Source organism: Neolamprologus multifasciatus, chromosome 11 (genome assembly GCF_963576455.1).
Source record: "Neolamprologus multifasciatus chromosome 11, fNeoMul1.2, whole genome shotgun sequence".
Lineage (NCBI taxonomy): Eukaryota > Metazoa > Chordata > Actinopteri > Cichliformes > Cichlidae > Neolamprologus > Neolamprologus multifasciatus.
The window spans coordinates 15,988,561-16,007,002 of NC_140449.1; the positions used below are offsets into that span (position 1 = coordinate 15,988,561).

The following is an 18,442-nucleotide window of genomic DNA, read 5'->3' on the forward strand; positions in this document are numbered from 1 at the left end:
CACAAGGCTTAGGAACACCTAACCTTCACAGTTGCAATAAACAATAACATGTGACTTAAGAGGATTTACATAAGATGAGAGGAGTAATCAGAGGGAGTGAAAAAGCAATGAGGCAGCAATGGCATCTCCTCAAAAGTCTCTGTGTTGCTGAATGAGGGAAGTTGCCATTCTGCTGGATTTAGAGCAAGGCTGTTGTTATCATTTTATTTCCTCCACCGGCACTACAAACCAACACAGATGTCACTTTCTTTTATGACTGAATTGAAATTCAGCGAGCGCGGCTTTGAGTGTTGACATGGTAAAAACTCTGGCATTAGAAGGGCATAGCATGCACAAAAAAGTGACATAAGATAATGCTCAGGCAGATTATCAGTGCTCTCCGCTCAGGCAGCGAGAGGCTTGTTTACTGCGTTTGTAGCACAAATCCACATATCACATTGCAGCTACAGCAAATGTGCGTTAAAGATACTACAGATGTGAGGAAGAAGAAAAGAAGATCACGCAGCGGTTAGACTGGAATTTCTGCAAATGATTTATTGAATTTCTGCTGGATAATCACAGTAGATTTTAATGCAAAGGAAATGAAAATTGTCTCCTTGCTTATCTAAAATCATTTTTATTTAAATCTGCCAGACTTTTATTTGTAGTTTTGCTGTTAACTTAAATGCATTTCTAAGAGGTAGTCTGTCAAACAAAATCAGAGTGGCTAAGTGGAGCTACGTGAAAGACCTGCTTTACTGTGCTTCAGTTTTTATTGGGCTTTACCCGGTAGAAACAACCCTCCCAAAGTGGAAGCTTTCAGGTTCATGCGATCTTCCATGTTTTTAGAGCTTCCATCTTCAGGAAGATGATCCTTAAAAATCCCAGCAGAAGAAACAGCACACCGTCTCTTGTTACTGCCACCGTGTCCATGCTCCAGTACTGTAACACACATGCAAAGTAAATAAAGAAAACTCAGATAATCAGTGTGCAGCATCCCCACCCATGTCCTGTAATTTATATCACCTCCTCTCTTATATGGCATACGCTGAAATGGATCATGCTAAAGAAGAGGAAGATTCCACAGGGTGCATCCCACTGATGACTAACCCACTCATCCATCAGCGTGCTACTACAGTTTTTAAACATAACCACCACTTGGCATTTTTGATTCAACAGAAATGTAGCATAACCATCTGCACACTTTCATTCACAACACAGGCTGTGCATAAGTTTCACCCTCTGCGAGTCCTTTCACGCCTTGCACACAGTAACCAACAACACTTGCGTGCTGCTCGTAATCAATTTATAGCCACAGCATTATTGTTTCAAGTGTTTTTCTCTATAGCCGATACACTGTATTTGTAACAGTTTCATTTTAATACACATTTCAATAATCCTGCTCTTATTTTTAAATTAAATAATGTATTATATTTGAAAATGCATAACCAGTAATTAACACGATTCTGCTTCTGACTCTGGATATTCATGCAAACAAGCAAATGGCACAGAATTGCATTTCCACTAATTGCAGCCCAGATGGCAGTGTTCTCCTCAGGTTGGAATGAAAACGTGACCTGATGTTCTGACTGCTCAAATGTTTTATGGTACAATTAAAAAAAAACTGCTCAACACAATTATGTGATATGTTGGAAAAAAAATAATATACATATGTACGCAAAGCAGATATTTATATAATCTGACAGTAGGCAGTGGTTTAAAGAAAAACATTTATGCAATTCCAGGTGCAGGGCTGGGGACGTTTAGGAAATATCTGTCCTTTTTTATTTGCTGTCTCTGCGTAAAAATGTGGATCATGAATGTGCAGCTGTGTTGTGCTGACAAATTTTTTTTAAAAGAAACTAATTTAAAAAAAAATAGCAGATGCATTACAAATATTGAATTATACATTTAGTGGTAATTTGGAGTCTTGAATTTTTTTTTTTTTTTTTAAATCCACGTAAGAAGGCTTCAAATGTGACATTAAGTGAAGTCAGATTCCCTGACACGTTGCCTGCAAAGACACTAGGAAGTCTGCAGCTACTTCAAAACATTTGTCAGTCACATTGTTGGAGCTCAAGCATCACAAGGCAGCTGTTAAGCAGACTCTAAAAATGTTAAGCTTCCAACAATGGGAGGCAGAAAATGTGAAGGGAAACAATTAAATTACGCCTTGCATGAAGTTTGCTTTTCATTTTGTGAGGCAAATTTAGTGCCATGGTTAATCACTATGCTGTTGAACACGATTTGCAAAAATATTCAAGAGCTTTATGTGCCTCAGTGCCCCTTCTGTATTGAAAAATAATGGGCCTCTATCCAATTAAAAACTGCATTAAATCTCTAAAGTATTACATGCACTTTACTGGTATCTCTCTGATTAGGCTTTTCTGCATGTGCAGATGCTGACAGCACACTGAGAAAGGGAGCTCTGACTGACTGCTCCCTTTTAAATCTAGTTCAGGAGCCCAGGATTTTTTCTGGATAATGAAGGTGTGTGCATGCATGAAAAACACGCAATGAAAAAAAAAAGAGATATTTTTGCATCAAAATCACCAATCTGTAAGAAATTCTCTCTGAAGGCTCATCATTTTAAACCTAAAACACGTGTACACACACAGAAAAATCACATTAACAGAAAATGAAAACCCTGTTTCATTCAATCTCACTGTCAACATTTCATCTTTCTCTATTTAAACCGCGCTGTCAAATTATTCAGTTTCGGGTTTTTGTGGGCATTTTACCAAAAACAATATGATATCTGAACAAAAAACCTCCATGAATGAGGATGAGGATGAATGCTCCTCATCTCAGTAATATCTTTTGGATTTGTTTGCATTCATCGCAGCCCTTCTGCTTTGATCCTCCCATCGATAGGCAGTGATTCATAGTTTTGCAACGGAGGCACCAGCCCAACACGTGAATGGGTGATTTATGTGACCATCTGTTTTGTTTCGATCATAATTTGATCATCTCTTTTTGTGGGGATGACTTTCCACGTCAAGACCCATTTTGCTCCGCTCTCAAAACTCGCACGTACGTTACGCGCTGCGCATGTGCACGTGTGCACGCCCGCGCACATGCGCAGCAAACTTCGGAATAATTGAGCCACCCCTCAAAGCAACAGCAGCACATTTACACCCTCATCCTTTAAAAAAAAAAAAAAAAAACTGACCAAATTATGATTACAAGTAACAAGTAGGAGAGTTGTACAACCGACTCACTCCCACTATCTATTTATGTTAATTAAAAGATTTGCAACTACATGTGTCTGCAGATAATCAAAATGTCTTCTGCAGCAGCACTCCCAGATGCATCGGCACTCCAGAGCTCATTTGCTTGCTGCGATCTCATGTTTGTTTAGAATTAATCAATCTACCCACAATTGAGTTAATTAATTAGTGTTTTAATGCTACTCTTTATAATTGCAGTCAGATGAGTCTGCAGACAAAGCAATCACATTAATGCAAATACAACAGATAATTGTTATCCAAACTTCCTCGGCAGCAGCAGCAGCAGCAGTAGCAGCAGTAGCAGGGGGTGAGAGCTCTTACTGTACTGTAGAGCTCATTCTGTTAAAGCACTAGATGGCACCATTGAGCAGAGTTTCTCCTCTGGTCCTCTTGTCACATCCTTGATATTGTTCAATTAGCCGTCCTATACTGTCCTCACTGAGTGGGTGCACATATGCATTGAGGGATAGATGACACGAGGCTACCCGTGATAGCCTCGCTCACAGATGAATGCCTATCAAAGTGCCGCAGCAGCGAAACGAGAGGTCAACCTCTCCAACTCGTGCAAACGCGTGCTGTTTAAAAAAAACAGAGGTGGAAAAAAAGTGGCATTCTGCATGTATCTAGTGCAAATCACAGGGAACATTTTGTGCATGTCTCCCTGCCCCCTGATAATGTTTCATTTGAGTTTTCACAAGAGGTATCAACAGCATGACCTTAGAGGCTTCTTTCACTAAATGTCAGAGGCTGTGTTCTTTTCAGGAACATTTTCCACAAAGGTTACTCAGTGTGCTGCGAGCACCCATTCCACTGCATCTATATGGGAATGAAGACATTAGCTGCTTCGTGCAAGCAGGTTTGTATCACTGCTGGACACAGGAGGGTAAAAATAATGGAGTGAATAATGCATGCTGTCAGCGTCTGGTTTGCCTCGTTGAAGTAGCCAGTTTCAAGCGACGGCGGAGAAGTTTCGCTTTTTGTTTGCATTGTTACCCCTCAGAACTTTTCCATCATTCAAATTTTATTCACCGCATCTTCATCATCATTATCGTCGCCATCATCACCATCATTAACCGCAGCTCATTTCTGCATTGCATGGGCTTTGTAGAGTACATTCTTGTTTACCCAGTTCCTGGTGTTTTTCAGGAATATGCTTGTATCATTCGGCAGCCTCTCAGCGAGAGCCATTATTCCCTCATCTCTTTAGTTTATCTCCTCTGATGATCTGCTCAGATAGATATGACAGCTGAATAAATATGCAAACGTTAGTGTGCAGCTCCACACTTCGCCACAGAATTTCTATTATGTTCTCAGATTTTAGAGACGAACACTATATAACAATGGGACTCTTTGGGGGATTTGGATGAATGGGTTATATTTTTTTTTCTCCTCCTTTATCATCTTCTGATAAACTCCGGCTATCAGCGGAAAAAATCGAGACACTCCTCACTCATTGGCTTTGGACTAATTAAAAATCTCTTTTCACAAATCTGCTGTTGATAATTTCTGAAGAGATCTTTGAATGTCAGAAGAAAACGGGATTCATAAAATCACACTTTCATTAATTAACTTTCAGTCAGTGGTGTCATGTCTCTCTGCTGTGTCCTTCAAAAAAAAAAGAAAGAAAAAAGAATCAGCTCCAAAATAAAGACCAAGTGAACGGGTCACTCATGTTTTCATTGCCCTGACCTAATTCCAAGGGAGGTTTTGGAGGAACTGAATGGATTAGTGCCCACTGTCAAATAAGATCATTAGTAAAATGTGACGCTCTCATTCAAAAATAAGAAACAGCATTTCTTTTGAAATTTTATTGCAACTGACCACAGGTTTTATTCCCTTGCTTACGTGTATTTTTAATATTTTTCGATTTAATCCAAAGAAAAAAGAGGGATTTTTTTTCAATCATAACATATAAATGTAAAAATATATGTACATTTTCATTCAAAACTCTCTTCAGAAACACAGCCTGCATCGGCGGTGCACTGCTGGACTTGTGGGGCATATGTTGCCTTTTTATAGCATACTGATGACTGTCTCAGCCCTAATTCTTTGGGCTTTCGCCTGGCCCCCAGCTCCCAGCATGCTTTGAAACATGTAAGTCTCCTTTCAATCAGTTTTTTGAGCATGGCATCGATATTGGCTACATTTGTGGCAGAGGAGGAGGAGGAGGCGCTTTGGCAGCTCTGTTTGAAAAAGAATTGCCATGGGAGGGGTCGACTTGACCCAGCTTTAATGCAAAACTGAAAAGGAGAGAGGAAACAACAACCAGAGAGAGAGAGAGAGGGGGGGAGAAAAAAAGGCTACTATATTTAACCAAATCTGCAGCTTAGTCGGAAAACACAGGATAATGATATCCTCTTAACACTCCTTGCTGCAGAATTACAGCCCTCACGGTAGCAGGGGCCAAGATTCAAGACTAGAGAGAAGACGCAGTTATTACAGCGCAATCATTATGTTGTGACTGTGTTCCTGGCCTCGTTCACCTTGCTTGGTCAAAAGATCAACACTACAAAATTAGCAATTAACGAAGCAACTGATTCTTTGCTCAGAAAAGGGCGCAGTAGCCTAACATCCTAAATAACCACTTGTAAATGTGATGGTTTTCCTGCTGGGTTGCTTGTTCTAGGAGATTTTTTTTCTTTTGCTCTTCAGTAGTTTTAACTAAAGTATTAAATGCACTGCTCAATTAGATTTCTTCTAGCTTACTGAAGCAACAGTAACACCGCTCCCTCCACAGGAGCTGTAACTTTGGAGGGAGGTGTCTACACACAGCTGCTCTTTCTTCATATATTATATACTCTAAAAATAGAGACATCCTCCTTGACAGGTTTCTTGTTGTTTTTGCAAAATCTTAATTAGCGATTAGTTAGAATAATTCTCAAACTGCTTCTCCTTTTTTTTCCATCCCCCCTCAGTGGAGGATGGTTTGTTATTTTAATTAAGCAGAGGTCAGATTTATTAACTCAGCAGGAGTGTGTTGAGTGAAACTGTGGAAATCAGCAACAATCTTTTTCTCCACACACCGATGCTCATTTCATGTCTCCTTCCCTTTTCTCCAAACTGCGAAACAAGGCAGGAAGAGGAGAAAGGGGAGTTTTTGTTTTATCTTATGTTGCTCAGTGATTCCTTTTGATTACCTTTTTTTGGTGCTGTCCTCCCCCCCTCCACCTCCGTCTGTTCTTCCCAGTGGTTAGATGATGATACAGCTCAAACCAGACCCCTCGGTGGGAGCATCCACTGGGCTTAGAGGTTGGGTGTGGTACAGGAAGGAAAGTTGAAAACGATGGGAAGGAAAGAGAGAAAATTGTGTGAAAGAAATGGGGGGGAAAAAAATAGAAGTGGGCTCTGAAAGAGAAGGGAAAAAAGACAGGATAATTAAAGAAGAGCGAGAGAGGAAGTTTCATGCAGCTCACGCAGAAAAAGAGCTGATCAGACTATAAATCAAAAAGTCTCTGTTATATCTCCGTTCAGATCTTTTGACAGTATATTACTTGTTTTCCTCGTGCATCTTGGCAGCTGGCGTCACATCAAGCGGCTAGATGTACAGTAAATAAAGATTTTCAATCTTCTCTTATGGTGAAATCTAAAAAAAAAATGTTGCAGAGCCAGTCGATTTCATTCAGTGCTTTGCCCACAAAAACTTTCACCAAAAGGAGGGCTTTGTTCTTGCAGATGGCTTCATTCTGAGCAAACTCAGATTTAAAAATACGATGCATGGGAGACAGAGTATAAGGAAAAGAGTGGCTTGATTTTTATTTGACTTTTTTAACAGTGACTCAGTTAATATGTAAATACAGAGAGCTGAATGCAAATTTCAAGAGCACAGAACAGGGTTCAATCTTGGGTTTTATTTGTTAGAAATCTCTGCAGGGAAAGATTGCAAAGTGTTGTACATTCTGTCTGTGGCCACAAGGCAATTACTGCCAGAAAGCTTTTGACTCCTCTTGATTATGTGATGCCTTTCAAAAAATTACACAGATTTCAAATCACATGCTGAGCATACCTCGGCTGTAGTTGCGAGCCTCAGAAGAAAATCCTGACATTCATGCGCGCTACCCCCGAGCCCCCTGTATCTAATGCAGGCTTTATATTGTCTGTGGGGGTGATGAAAGAAAAATCGAAGGGGGTGCTACTTCCACTCCCTGGTCAGCACTGCAAAAAATGTCCTACTCAACATGCCATTTAGTGTAGTTATGATTTCAATGTACATTTTAAACAGAAAATTGCATATGTTACTTACATGGTAAATTCATAGACACAATTCACAATACAATTTTTTTAATGAAAAAAAAAAAGCTAATACCCATGAGGTCCTTAACAGTGAATTTAAGGATAGGGTTAAGTTTATCTAGCTTCTTTTTTTTTTTTTTTTTGATATCAGTTATCTGGCCAAACTAGCCAAATCTGTATACACAATCCAATAACTTGCTCACATTACACAGAGAACTTACATAAAATACATAAAGCAAATGCAAACGAACAAACTAATTATGGTTGAAATAACAACTAATCTACTGCACTAAAAATGTCAAGCACTGGTTTGTGTACAACCCTTTTAAATAATATACTGCATGGTTTGGGGACCTTGGCATCCTGGTCATAACCAGCTAATGTAGCACTGGCTGGCTAGCTAGGTGACATGGAACCATAATTTGCACCAGAATGTAAGGTATATTTAACCTAAAAAAAAAAAAAAAAAAAGCACACACATAACATGGCTATTTACCCCAGGTAGAGGTGTTGGAGGTAAGTACAGCTTTTTAAACTAATATATTATTTTTTAATCCTGCAGTTGCCTCTTGATTCAGGTATTTGTTTAGCTTGGCAATAGACAAGGCTAAACAACTTCTCAGATAAGAGATAATTCTCTGTATAGCATTTCATTTTTATTTTAAATTTGACACGTGTTAATGAGCTAAAATAAGGCTTCCTCTTGGTTGTTGCAGGACATTCTTTCAAGGTGTAACACTTCTTATGAGGGCTTTAAAGAAATATTCTGTTTGCACTAAAGCTAGCAGGGGCGATTTTAAAAGGGCTAAAACTGATTCAGAATTCAGTGTAAAGACAAACTATTAAAAATAGTGACCGGTCAAGTTAAAGTCCACAGACTAAGTAGAATGAGCCTCTAAGAAGGCATTAGGTTTAGCCATTAGCTCCTTAACCTGTATTCCCTCCATACTGAGCTGTTAATCTTAAACTTACATAAAATAGGCTTGTGGATGCACTAAAATGTGATGTCAGCTGATCGGGACACATGTAGTGAACTATAAAATAATATAATAAATTTTTATGTTAAAACTCATTTAAAACACACGACTGGAACCTGCTAAAAATACCTCGCATTTAGTAAAGAGAGAATTACTACTATTATTACTTTCATAGCTTTCTAATAAATGTCAGTAAGGGTTCCAGAAACCATTGCTATTTTACACATTCACTGATTGCCACATATTCCAAATGCTGACTTGTAGTAAAGATCATACAGACCTAATCTGAGTTTACACACATTTTACTTTATCACTATAATAGCCTCACTTACTTGTGTGCTGAAATCCATCTGATGGAGGAATCACTCATCTTTGGAAAAGAGTTTATTACAGAGAAATGTCTCTTTCCAAAATAAAAGCTATACTATACGCTTCTTCTGGGCTATATTCTCAGCAGCATATTAAACATATCAGGTCCCCATAAGGAGAATCATGTGCTAACGGCTGTCTAAATGACTCCGGTAAAGTTTGTAGCATGCCTGCTTGTTGTTTTTGTCTGCTTCCACTTGTCTTTGCACTAGGATGATGTCGGTGTAAATGTGCAGTCATATTCGTTGTGTTCCCAATAGTGCTGTCAGCGTGACATTAACGCCATAAAGGGGCAAGTCTCCGTTAACGAGCTACAGCGGATTGCCCCATGCGTGGGGCTGGACAGCATCAACACGTTAACAAGCTAACTGCGCTAACGCACTAGATCCCACCAATTGAGCATTGTGGCACATCCGACATGATGCGCTTATCATCAGGGTCATGCTTCACATGAAAACCAAGATAGTTCCAAACGCAAGATCTGAATGAGGGTGGGGGAGGTTCAATTTCGGGTAACGTTCAGGCAGTTGCCATGTTGCAAGGAGTTTAGCTTCTGTCTTGCTAGCTTCTGTCTTGCTAGCTTGCGCTGCACTCAGTGGATCTGCACTCGCCAGTGCAGCCTAGGCGGAGTAGTCGAACGCAGATCCACTGAGCGCTCAACACAGACAGCATCGTGAGAAGAAAAGTTGATAGAGTAAATAAATTTTTTTGTATTGTTCATACATATGTGTACCGAACCGAAAGCACTGTATCGAACGGTTCAATATCGATGCTATTGTTGCACCCCTTATATATATATATATATATATATATATATATATATATATATATATATATATATATACACACACACACACATAAGGTGACTATATTAAGAATTCAGACACTGACAGTGATGATTTGTTTAAGCAACAAAGTACAAACACGCTGAAAATATAGCAGACGAGTACAAAAAAGACCAACAACAACAGGATGGCAGAAACACACTGTCAAAATCCACTCTTCTCTTGAACTGTATCTTTAGCAGAACTTATAATATGATCAAAGGCTTTTGCATCTATTGTTGAGAAGCATATGACTATCAACGCTTTCTGTCAAAATGCTCAAACAAATGTTTTCGAGTCAGAAAAAAAACTTTCTGTGGCCTGAAATGTATAATGTGAAAATCTGGAAGCATAAAACCATTTGCATCTCAGATTTATACTTCACAGTGGGTGATAACATCATACAGATATGTTTCATGGTTTGAAAAAAAAAATCTCAGAACAAGTAAAAACCACTTTAATTTCTCACCCCTTTTTCCTTAAAGGACACTGTTATCAGCTCTTCTGCAAGCCTCCAGTGCTGGACTAAGCTGGATATTTCTTGCAGTGTGCCCCGAGAAGCGTTTCGGTTGCACCCAGCGTCAGTCAGGGGCCTCAGCACTGACTGACACTCTGTGGATGATAGCGAAATCTAGCAGGTGCATTTGGCTTGCATACCTCTGATCAGTACACCACTGCGCTTGTCTTCTTAGCTTGCTCTGTAATAAGCTCCTTCAAAGATCAGTATGTACACCCACACCCCCTCCTCCCACCTTCCCACTGATAAGATCTGGAGTATGTAGTTCTCTCTTTCCCTTTATTCCCAACTCTTTTCGTTTTCTTAAGAAAATGTCAGTTTAATCATATCTTAATGCTTTGATAATGGGGTTCTTTTACACGGGCGAAGAACAGTCACTTCAGTGTCTTAAAAGCCCAGGATGTGGAGGGAAGGAGAGAATGTCTCTAAATTAAATTTGTTCGGGCCCTGCCTCAGTGCTGTGTATTTGTGTGTGTGTGTGTGTGTGTGTGTGTGTGTGGGTGGGTGTATAACAGCAGGGACTGGGGCTCTTTTTCACCCCTCTTGACAATCACACAAAACATGTAATTGTTTCATGTGCGTAAGTGAAGTCTATTAATATTCAAATGTCAGCTTGCTTGATTTAAATAATTGCAAAAGTTAAAGTCGAGACTAAACTGGTGAGTCAGTTTGGGCCAAAAACCTGCCTTTTCAAATTTGCGTTAGCATGCTTTATCTTTACTTCTCAACTTTCGCTCCCACTGAAGTGCACAGACAAGTTGCCTGTCATGTGAGACTTTGTCAGTGTTTTTCTTCTGTATATTTCCATCGCTGTTGTTTTGAATATAAATTATTTCAACAACAAATTGCCAGAAGGAAACCGAAAGAAAAACAAGCGCGAAACAAATAAATTATTTGTAAAGTGTCTCTGCTTGCTAACAAAGAAGGAGGGAACGCGATGGTCCCCAATGGAAGTGCGTGTGCGACTGTGCAGGTGTGACGCCAGCTGCTGGGCTCCCGAACACCCCCCCCACTTCTCCTGTCACTCACGGTGACAGGCAGGTAAGGCTGCGAGCGCACACACACACACACACAGAGACACATACACACACATCAACTACAGGTGCGCAACTGTTAAGGTGTGTGTTACTCAAAGACTCAACTTATGCTACTTGCAATGTTGGGGGGAAAGGGAGAAAAAAAAGTTGTTCATGTTAAGGTAAAGGCTCTGCTACTCAAACAAACCCTGAAATTGGTTTACATTGTGAAGGAAGAAAACTTAGAAGAAAATGTAGCAGCAGCGCCACCCGCTTTCAGCCATTCGGATGGGCGCGAGACGGAAAGACCAGAGGGCGTATTTAAACAGCCCTGTGGCTCTTTGATGTCGCTGTCAGTCCACTTGGAGGCCGAGACACTGCCGGGTTGCGGTGCTAGCCTGACCTACTTGTGACTCGTTATTGCGCTGAATTTAAGAGGGATGGTTGACAAAAACAGCTCAACAAAGAGAAGAGAAGCGGTGTGGAAGGGGGTTGAGGGGGGCAAAACAGCTTAAGAACAAATAGCCATTTCTGTTGGAGTTTTGAGTTCTAATCAGTGAAGCAGAAGCCAGTGCAGAGCAGGGGAGTCTGCGTGCAAAAAACATTATCTGCGTCTCAAGATGGATCCCTGACTAATCCCGCTGTCTGAGCTCAATGCTCCCAAGATGCTCTGAGAGGAGAGAAGGAAGACTAGAGGAGAGAGGAGGTGGTGAGAGGAGGAAAGGCACCATAGATTCAAAAGGGGGGAGTGGGGGAAGTCAGTTTTCCCACAGGCCAGTGTCAGTTCAGGGACAGCATTTCTTTGTCCTAATTGCACTCTCTCCACTTAGAGCAGGTTACTGCTGGGAACCCTGCAAATCGGAAGCATTAGCTGCTCGAGATCCTTATTAGCTCGTTTTGGCCGAGCATTCAGCACTCCACGTGTTACCATTCGACGCAAAAAGAGGCATCATCAAAACTGCAAGGAAGACGTCCCCCTTTCATCTTTTAATTAGTTAGTTTGCATTGGCTGCTACTGTAAGCAGTGGATTTGTTATTTATTTGCTGAAACACAGGCTTGCCACATTATTGTGTAGCTCCACGCAGGCTGCTGTCCTCTTTGATTCAGGCTAATGGAGTCCCACCAAGCTACATAATATGTGCTGTATGAAAAGCCTCTAATTCCAAAATCATCTTAAAGGAGCGATGCGTACAGCCAGAGACAGAATGTCTTCACAATGACACACAGACGCAGAAAAAGAGAAAAGAAAAGAAAAGGAGGGGAAAGAAAAGAGAACACAAAAACTCCATGTGATTTTTGCTTGGACATGAAACCAATTTGTTCCCAGGATCATTTTTTGCTGCCATTCACAGTAAATGATTAAAAGGGCGCTACTTCACATTGATCTCTGGCGCAGAGCTCAATAAGCAAACAAGAAAATGAAAAGGGGAGGAAAAAAAAGATTTTGCATTCATAGCAACAATCGTGGTAGAGTACAGTTTATTGAACTCACAGATGCATAAAATTGTGATATTGTACCCACCATTGTATGTATTTAGAGCTGAAAATGCATGTTCAGTGCAATTTATGCTCTTTAATTGTGCTCCAATTTCCAAGTAGAGGAAAAAGATTTCTAAGAGGAGAGACCACTGATGCGGTGAACAGTGTTTAAGCTGCTGCCGACTGCTTCTGCTGCTGCTGCTGCTTAACAGGACTCTGTCACTGGCACTCTGCAAAACTGTCAGGGTTACCATTGAGATGAATCTAAAACTAGCCACAGGGTTATTTTTAGACTTGGCTGCAGGATAAAAAGTTTCTGAACCCCATAAGTAGGTCAGCTCAAGTGGTGTTCACATTGCTGTTATGTACAATTTACTAGAAAAGTAGCATCTCCGGTCCAAGAGCAACTTTTAATCCACACTGCACAGTGAATGAGCAAGTCAACTTTCTCCCCGACCAGCTTCCTGAATCTTCCCTAATCCGCACATAGTTTGTTCTACAAGTCAGTTTTGTTGACGTACCTGACGTGAGAGGTTTATTAAGAAAAAAGAAACAACCCCCCCCCCCCAAAAAAAAACCCCAGCTGCTGTAAATTTGCTCTGTAGCTTCAGCTTTTGTCACCAGCTGAGGATAAATTTCATATAATCTATGTAATAGCTTCCTGCAGCTACTGCGTGTGCGTGTTTAGGCAGAGCGAGCTTTACATTGGCTGTCTAAACATCCTCGTTCAACCTCTGTTTTTTTTCCTCCTTGTTTTTCAGTAATAGATGTGTTACAAAGACACAGCCACAAACGGGGTTAATTTGAATTACAAGCTATATTTCACTTTCAGGTATGCAGGGTTTCTTTTTAAAGGCTGTTGTATTTTCCGTTTGCCGCTGACCCACGGTCACAGTAGCAAATATCACACAATCTTGAGTGCTTTTATCTTGCCGATTCAAACCTTTTACAGTACTTTCATGAGGTTCAAAGTCATTTCCATACGGGTCCAGTATAGCATATTGGCAGTGTGCATGGTCAAATAAACCCCCCTGCTGTGAGAAGACACTATATCACAACTGTGTATTCAATTGCATTAATTGAATAACAGGAGGAGAGAAGGTGACAGTGCTGGAGTGAAAATGATGAGCGACCGTTAGTGGCGCGGCCTCCATTCCAACTTTGACAGGTAAACAATCTAATTGATTTTCCATGGCGTCTTGCCGGACTGTTCAATGCCATATTTCCAGTTTAAACGCCGACTATTCTCGGTGTTTGCAGAACAGACAAGCCCGTCATCTGTAGCACCGAAAACATGTCAAGTTAGAACGAGTAATTTGTGGTGATGAATGACAAGTGCAGGCTCCTGTTCAGTAGTCTGAGCGCTCATTAGAAAACACATTTTCAGATGTCACCAGGCTTCTGTGTTTTTGTACTTTTTGGGGAGAATAAACAAATATCGCTTGAATACTGCAGTGTCACAGAAACGAGCAGAAGGAACTTAAACCTCAATTGACATGTCTCACGCAGCCGACTTTTTTGAACGTTGACAGCCATCTGTGTGGATTCCTTTCACTCTCCACTAATGAGCTGTGGGTTGAGGAGACCCAATCTACACAGCCCTGTCCCTGGGGCCCCGTGCAGCTGCCGGGCACACACATACTCATGTGCATGCATCCCCCCCCCCCCCCCCCCCCCGTCCACCTCCACCACAGACACACACACAAACAAACACAAACACATGCAGCCACCAGCATCCCTCTGCGCTTGAAAGCACACTTTTGGCTAACTAAGATCTGAAGTTGTGCAACTTCACGTGGAGTATCTGTTATTTTTCTTGCACCACACACATTCCCATGTGCCAGCGAGGGAGAGTAAAAGAGCCAACACCAGAGTAAAAGAGAAAGGGGGGAGGAAGAAGAGTATCCAAACAAAATGCGAATGCTGCACATTATGCTTTGGTTGTGGCAGGAGTGTAATACAACTGTTGACTGCCTTTTTTTCCCCTTTTTTTTTGCAGAGATAAATTATTTAATCTTGTACCTTCTGTTTCTGTGTGCCTTGGTATATGATTATGGGCATGTGTTTTCATGTTTCTGAGCAGTAATGATGTGTGCACGAGAGAGAGCGATCCAGGCAAACAGATTCAGGATCTTCATGTGCAGAAATAGAGGCAAGCCCAAGAACAGTATTAAGGCAAAGTTTCCGCTGCTGTTCACGCTTTCCCTCCTTCACATAGCCATACCTGTGCAAAGATCTATTTGATCCCTATCGTGCACAAACGCAGATGAGCGGGAATGCCACTGATACAGAGTATGAATGGGAAATGACAGGAAGAGCCTAATCAACGTCCTCCAGGACTGGCAACCGGCTCGCCTTTGTTTCTTTTTGTAAATACAAGCCTCTTTAACATCACAATATAAGCCATTATCTCGCCTGGCAAGGTAAATTTTGGGGGGAGCCGCACACAAAAACATATATTTTCCCTCAGCTTGGAGCAGATCAGTCAGGTGAGATCTAAAGTCATGCAAATGTTACAGCAGAAAAATACTGGCAAAACTCGGTCTAATTATTCCATATCAGCACATTTCCATGGAATGAATTATTTTTTAAGAAGGGAAGAGTTTATGATCAGTGGAGCTTGTGCATAGGGGCTGTTTAGGAATTCACAGCATTTTGATCTAATCACAAAATCAAAATATTCATGAAACACAATGATATCTCCCTGAAGCAGGCGGCTAGCCATTAATTTTCAAATTCAGGTAATTTATTAACACTTATCAGAGGCTGAAAAAGCCTTGCTCTGTGTTTGTAAAGTGGGCGAGAGGGAGAGAGGAGTTTGAGAAAACTGATTCCAGATGATTTATAACAGTGTGCTGGGTGCATTTTCAACCAGGTATTCAATTAGAATGTATGTCCAATTTTCTATTCTAGATCTACAGTTAAAAACTCTATTAAAGCACCATTTTCCTAAGCATACATATCTATTATCAGCGTTCACAGCAAATTTGATAACTTTGGCTGTGGCTATGTCATTGTGCTCTTTTTATGCCTGCTGCTCTCTTTCTCACACTAATTGGAAAAGGTTTGACTGCAGGCTACAAGATGCTGCTTGGACATATTTTTTCCAGCCTGTTAACAACTTGCCGTTAATATTTGTTCCTTTTAATAAAGCCATCATTATAGCATAAAAATCACAGCTGAAATCAATATCTCTCTAGCTATTGTTGACCACTGTCTAAGCCTTATCCTCCGTAGTTACATCTGCATGACTTTCTGCTCTCAGTATGGAAGCAGTTTAATCTTTAAAATGGTTCTTGATTTCAAACAGATTCATGGCTGTCTGTTAATTCAAACCTATGAAGTGGACCTCTCATCTACAGCTACAATGTTTGTGTTATAAGCTTCCTAACCATGCCTGCTAGAATTACTTGATAACTTAGCACTCCATCCTCTCATCCAGATATGATCACCTCTGGATTCTGAGCCCCAAACCAGTGGGTAATGTCGGTAATGTAGCTATGTAGTGGGTAATGTAGCCATGTCATTCTCTATATACAGTTAGTCCCTACAGTTGCTTCTGTGGGAAATGCCCAAGTAAACTAAAGCCCAGTAAAAAAAAATCTCATGGTCAATAGCTGTTTCTCACTTTCTGTCCACTCCACCTTCTTATCCAAACAGGGTCACTTCAGGCCATCAACAACCAACTATAAGGTCACAAAGCACTGGACCTCTCTTTTTTTTTCCAAGCCGAAAGTGAAAATAGCTGTGAGTCAATATGTGATGCTCCAAATAGCTTTTACTTTGAGAAGACTCCACGGGACACTGGCGTTATTGCCCACCCTGCAGTGCCTCTGATTGGTTTGTGTTTATACGGTTAGTTTGACACATGCCACATGAGAAATGATAGTTAGCTTTAGGCACTATCCCTCTCGTACTGTTTTCATTTCAAGTAAAGGAATAATTCTGTATGTTGTCTTATTCCATTGTTTTATATGCATGATAATCATCTTCACAGCAGTCACCTTCTATATTTCTATTTGCTCCTGAAAATGAGTCAAGCCGTACAAACTGAAGTTCTTTACAGTTTTCAAAATTTCTGCTTTTGATAGTGCAGTATTTGTGTAGTGTAGTATTTCCTACTGGTCACTGGTACACAGGTGCTACACCTTAAACATGATACATTAAGATAAAAAAGCCCTGCTTCTAACTGGAAAAAAAAATCTTTTAAATACAGTTTATATGGTTGCGCCTTGTGTTGGATATTACTACTGTCAGTGTTAGCGCAATCAAACCCACTGATTTTTTTCTTTGATATTGACAATCATGACTGTAAGCTACTGTACATGAGAAACAACAAAACATTCACTGATGCAGTACAGGGCTCAGATTTTACAAGTAGAAGATAAATCCAGTAAGGTGAACTGAGCAACAGCTTTCAACAGAACAGCCTGACAACTCAGGCCATCTGGGTGTATGTGAATCCATCTGGGTGCGTGTCTCCTGAGGCAGGGAGTCAACTTCTCTCAGCTCCATCCTATGTTATAATGCTATACTTCAAAGTAAATCAGTGCTTTTTTGCTCTACTTTCTGTTTTAATTGAGACTGCATGTTTAAACGGGTAAAGTGTCCAAATATCAATCAGCATCTTCATTAATACACGCTCTAAAGCTGCATCTATTATGGGAATATTATAATATAGATGAAAAACACTTGATTAAGTTATTGTGAATCATATCTTCCCAGAAGTAAATAAATGCATCTTTGCATGTTCACAATGACTGCAGAGACTCTCTTGCATCACTGGAAAATCATCAGGGGGATTGTGTGGGTGTTTTCTTAATCATTCTGTTCCAGTGTGCCAAGATTTTATCTCATACCTCCCATTGTATATTTAGTCATCGCAGAGAAACAGCCAGTTACACATCTTCCCGCGGTTCCACAGACAAAGTGGTCTGGGGAGAAGGATGGTCCAAGGACAGGGTTAAAAAAACAGAAGGGCTAGATCTCTTTGTCTTCTAGTAATATTGTGAGGTGGATTCAAACAGCCCCTGAAGCTGAGCTCAGCCAAGCCCTGAGCTGTGATCGCAGTGTGATAACAACCAGATGGATCAATACAAGTGTTGTAAAGGTTAAATGATGTTATGTTGTTCGTTGTTATTGGACATGGCATCTCACACTACATGATACTGACACCGTTTTTTTTCCTGCCCTTCCTGGGGTTGAAGACCCTGCAGTGATCCCAAGGAGAGGGTCAAGTGTTGAAAGCTTCACCCATTCAGCCAGTGAACCATCCCAGCTGACCACAATGATTTGTCCAGGCTACAGCCTGAAGCTCCAGTAAGGTACATTTTATCTACCTTAATATCAAAATGACCATCATAGATCTGGATGAATTAGTTACCAAACTCACTACACTTTCTAGCTGTGTTACACTTGAAAACAAAAGCTCATCCAACTAAATGTTGTTTTCTACTTTTTGCACATTTTTATTAAGGACAAAATTAGCATATGTCAGCAATGCAGTATTTTATACACTACAACTGTTTATGCGCTGATCACAATGCCTTGCATGTAACTGAGTGATATCATAGGCAGCCATGCATATAAAAACTGGATGCCAGCCACTAGTTCGGGGCCTCGATCATGGCCATTGCCATTTTAGTTTTGTGGGGCCCGAGCTGATCGTATTTAGTTAAAAGTATAGAGCAGCGGTCCCCGACCCCCGGGCCTCGGACCGGTCAGTGAGTCATTTGGTACTGGGCCGCGAGAGTTGAGGCTCAGGTGTGAAATGTATAGTTTTCAGGGTTTTTATCGGTTTTCAGCGTTATTTTGTTATCA

At 40.7% G+C, this 18,442-nt stretch overlaps 1 long non-coding RNA gene across 1 annotated transcript; it reads left to right on the forward strand.

Annotated features, from left to right (window-relative positions):
• Positions 1–9,639: 9,639 nt before the first annotated feature.
• On the forward strand, positions 9,640–18,037 carry LOC146508024 (uncharacterized). Its single transcript, XR_014876672.1, has 2 exons — positions 9,640–11,167; positions 17,830–18,037. It is a non-coding gene; the product is annotated as an uncharacterized LOC146508024 (long non-coding RNA).
• Positions 18,038–18,442: the final 405 nt, after the last annotated feature.